Raw genomic sequence first — 4,119 nt, 5'->3', positions numbered from 1 at the left:
GCCCTAGAACTGCGGCTCGTGGTGGAGGATCTCGGGGCAAGGCCATCGAGGGCTCGGGAGCAGTAGTGGGTGCTTCCGCTGGCAAAGGCGTCCCCACCTGTACGTAGTCTCCCGGAAGGATGTAGGGCCCTAGAGGAGCACGGCCCCACAAAGTGAAACAGATCTGAAGCTCTGCAATAAAGCTAGGGAAGTCTCCCATGAGGTCGTGGTAATCTTCTCGGCGAAAGATGTAGTGGGCAGAAATCTGTCTAGCCCATCCCTGCCACTCGGAAGGTAACAGTAAGATCAACCTCTGGATACCGTCATATCCTGATACTCCATGTGCACTCGCCTCGACCCAGTGTCTGTGAAAACCTGCGAGGAACTGTCCGAGGTTATCCCCGTGACATGGAGCATAGGTGCGGTAGGACCGCTCGACCTCCTCTGGACTAGCCCATGGGGGCAGTGGTCGTCGTCGGGTGAAAACAGTCCTCGCCATCTAACAAAGGAAATTCTATCGTCAAAAGTAGCACACGACAAGTAACTTAAGGCGATAAGGTTCTAAATATCTAAAATCGGAAAATAAGTTCGGTTCAAAAACCATAACGTGCAAAAACACCTCATCATCTAAATCTAGCATTTACACAAGCCATACAGGTTCTTAATACTTAATCGCAGATTACCAATTCGACTATCATATAGTTCTAGTGTCGTTGTTTTCCGAACTTAGGGCTTGTTATGTGATGATGATATTTTCTTAAATCTAGCAACGAGCACTAAAAGTTTCAACAAAATAAGTTCAAAAGGCCAAGCTAATTCGAGATCTCATCGTAGAAAAACACTCGAATATTTAAGCTATGCCCATGCCATCAACGTACTATTGGCGTTCGTTATGCTGCTCAATCTTCATGCTCGTGGTTTCATCATGCGACCCTTCGTGTGATTCTTCTTTCTCTATTTCGACCGTCATTGTCGATGTCATCGTAACATGAAGAAAAAGTTAAGGCATCTCCCTAAGTTCTCTTCTATGTTCCGTCGTGAGAGTGAGCATATATAACTTAACAGTTCTAAGTTCTTGTGATTCATACAATAGTCATACTTATTCATGCTTCATACATTTCAAGAAATTAACTTAATTAAAACTTGAAAGTACTTACCATAACCTCCGTTGAGCGTGACGAGATGTAGTGCCAAGCTTTTGTCAACTAGTTCAAAAGTGTATTAACTTACTTAATCTAGACTCAACTTAGAAGGAATGAGTAGTACTCAGAGCAAAACCTCGCTCTGATACCATTCTGTCACGACCGTACTTGCTAAGGATAGCAAATTCGGGGAAACCGCGACTAAGGGAGGGAATTTAGGAGCGGGAGTAAGAAAGGGGCATATTCGGTTTCTTGATGACTCGACTTGTATAAGGAAAATAATTGAAATTAACTAGAATTTCAACGAAGGCCACAAGGGGACCGTACATAATATTATTCAAAGGGGTACTCAACGAGTTTGAGTACATTATTAAATAGTACATATTGTTTTGACAGATAACATAATGTCTAAGTAAAATCAGTGTTTGCAGCGGAATAATAATTTGAATATATGTATGAAGACATATACTCTACTCTGAGGTACTCATCCTAGATTGACAGAAGCTCCGCTTGCACACTACATCCTCGATCACCGCTCAACCTGCACATTTAAAAATACATGCAGGGCTAAGTACAAAAGTACTTAGTGGACACTTGCCGAAATTTACATACATGCATAATATTTTATTGTCAAGCCTTTCAACAGTAGTAAGATACGAGGGTTTTCCTTAAAAGACTCGTATTTACCAAACATAATATCATTTCTTTCATCAATAACCCGCGCAGGTATTTTATATCATTAATCACCATATCAGTAACTCGTGCCGAGAGGGAGGCCTCCCTCTACGGACACTATGATCGGCCAACCCGCTAGATGACTCACGATCACAAGGTGTACACTAATTCCGAAGGGATTTGCGGTCCCATCCAGAATCCGAATTCGATTAACATCAGATAGGCAATTAATAATAAAACATAAAGCATTTAGGCATTGACAATATCATTTAAATTCATAAGCATAAAGTCTTAACAATTCTAATATATAATTTTTAGTTTATACGTAGAAAGCCCACCTGAATAGCAGACTCACGGTTTAGCTCTAACTCTGGTGCTTGACCTTTAATCCGAGAAAATAAAATAAGATTCTAATTCTCGAAAAATCTCAATAAATGAGGATGCGTGAAATGATTATGCATGACTCATATTCCTTTAATTAAATTATGAGATGCTAATCCTATTTAAGGAATTAAAGCTCGTCTTATGAGGTCGGATTATTAATCTTTAATAATCTACTCATCTTAAAATAATCTAATTCACTTACTAATTAATAATTAGTAAGTCTTAAAATCTTCTCTAATTAAACTTAATAGAATAATTATGAAGGCCCAATTAAATAAAATAATCAAGGCCCAATAGGAATTTAATTTGAGCCCAAATGAATAAATTCAAAGCCCAATGCATTAATAATATTAGGCCCAACATCAATTAAATTCTAGAGCCCAACACATGAGGCCCAAGATAATAAAATCATGAAGCCCAATAAGTGAGCCCATCATCACCCTTAAAATAATTAGTAAATTTTAATATTAATCACTAATTAAAATAATTAGGATTAATACAGAAGCCTAAAATAATAATTCTTATTGGGTTAAATAAATAAATAAATTGGACTTAATCAATTAAATCGTAGGAGCCCAAGTAATATAAATTCGAGACCCATTATTAATAAATAATAGGAATCCAAGTAATAATTAATGTGGACTGGAAAGAATTAATCTTAGTCCAATAGACACTTTAATCGGCCCAAATGACGAATTAACAGCTGGGTTGAACTAAACAAATCTGAAACAGGCCCAATAGAATTAAATAAATTTCAGCCCAAGAACATTAAATAAATTCGGCCCAGTTAGAAATAAAAAGATGGCCCAATGGATTAATCCCCGACCCAATAAATAAAATGAATTAGGCCCAATAAAAGAGTCCAAAAATTCTCCCCATAAATCTTCACTCTCGGTTCTCTCACTACCGACAATTCTCCTCTATCTCTCTAAATTATCGGTTCTCTCCCTTTCTTTTTTTTTTATTAAAGCAGCCACTCTCTCTCTCTCTCTCAATTATCAAAATTAAAACTCTCTCTAAATTCTCTCTCTCAGCTCGATCATCTCTCTCTCACTGCTCATCATCTCTCTCTCTCGCTCCTCTCTCGATCCAGCCATTCGCCGCACGAGTTCCACCGCCAATGGTTCCGGCGAGTAGCCGTTCGTCCTCCTCCCTTCTCTCATCAGTCACCAGCCGCCTCTCTCTCCCCTCAACCTTCCTCTCTCTCTCTCAAAGCTCCGCCGCTGCGGAAGCTTCGCCGGGAAGCAGCGGCGATAAGCCGCCGTCTGCTGCTGTTCCCGGAGTCGCGGCCTGGAGTTGCAGAGCTCCGAAATCCGGCGAATCGGCCTCTATCGCGCCGAGGTCCGGCGCCTCCTTCTCTCTTCCTCAATCTCGCTCTAATCTCTCCTAAATCAAACGCCCCCCTTCGGTTCTCTCTCGATCTGTATCCAGCCGAGGAATCCACCGCCGCTGCAACTGGATCTCGGCGAGCACCGTCGACTGGAAGCCGCTGGAGCTGCTGCTGCTTCGCCGGGAGTCGAGCTGTCGCCGCCTGGAGCTGCTGCTGCTCGCCCGGAGTCGCCGCTGGCTGGCCTGCGATCGACGGCCAGCAGCTCGCTGGAGGAGCGCCGCCGTCAGCCGCTGCCGTTGGCAGCAAGAATCCGGCAGCCGCCTCTCCTGGAGTCGCCGTCGCCGTGAGTCGCAGAGCTCCGACAATCCACCATCCTTTCTCTCTCGTTTTATCACTCACGATAGGTTCGTAAATTTGAATAATTTTCAGAAAATTCTACTTTGTATAAAGACTTGATTTTGGAATGAAAACTTGGTTTTCTGTATTCTTATTTTTACAACATATCATAGCTCATTATGTATCACAGAAACGAATGGTTTGCTATATTTGCTATGTCCATTTATGCATATGTAGGTTCTCTACCATTCTGTATTCCTAATTAAACCGAAG

The sequence above is a fragment of the Salvia miltiorrhiza genome, chromosome 1 (assembly GCF_028751815.1).
Source record: "Salvia miltiorrhiza cultivar Shanhuang (shh) chromosome 1, IMPLAD_Smil_shh, whole genome shotgun sequence".
Lineage (NCBI taxonomy): Eukaryota > Viridiplantae > Streptophyta > Magnoliopsida > Lamiales > Lamiaceae > Salvia > Salvia miltiorrhiza.
This window is presented reverse-complemented; position numbering follows the sequence as displayed.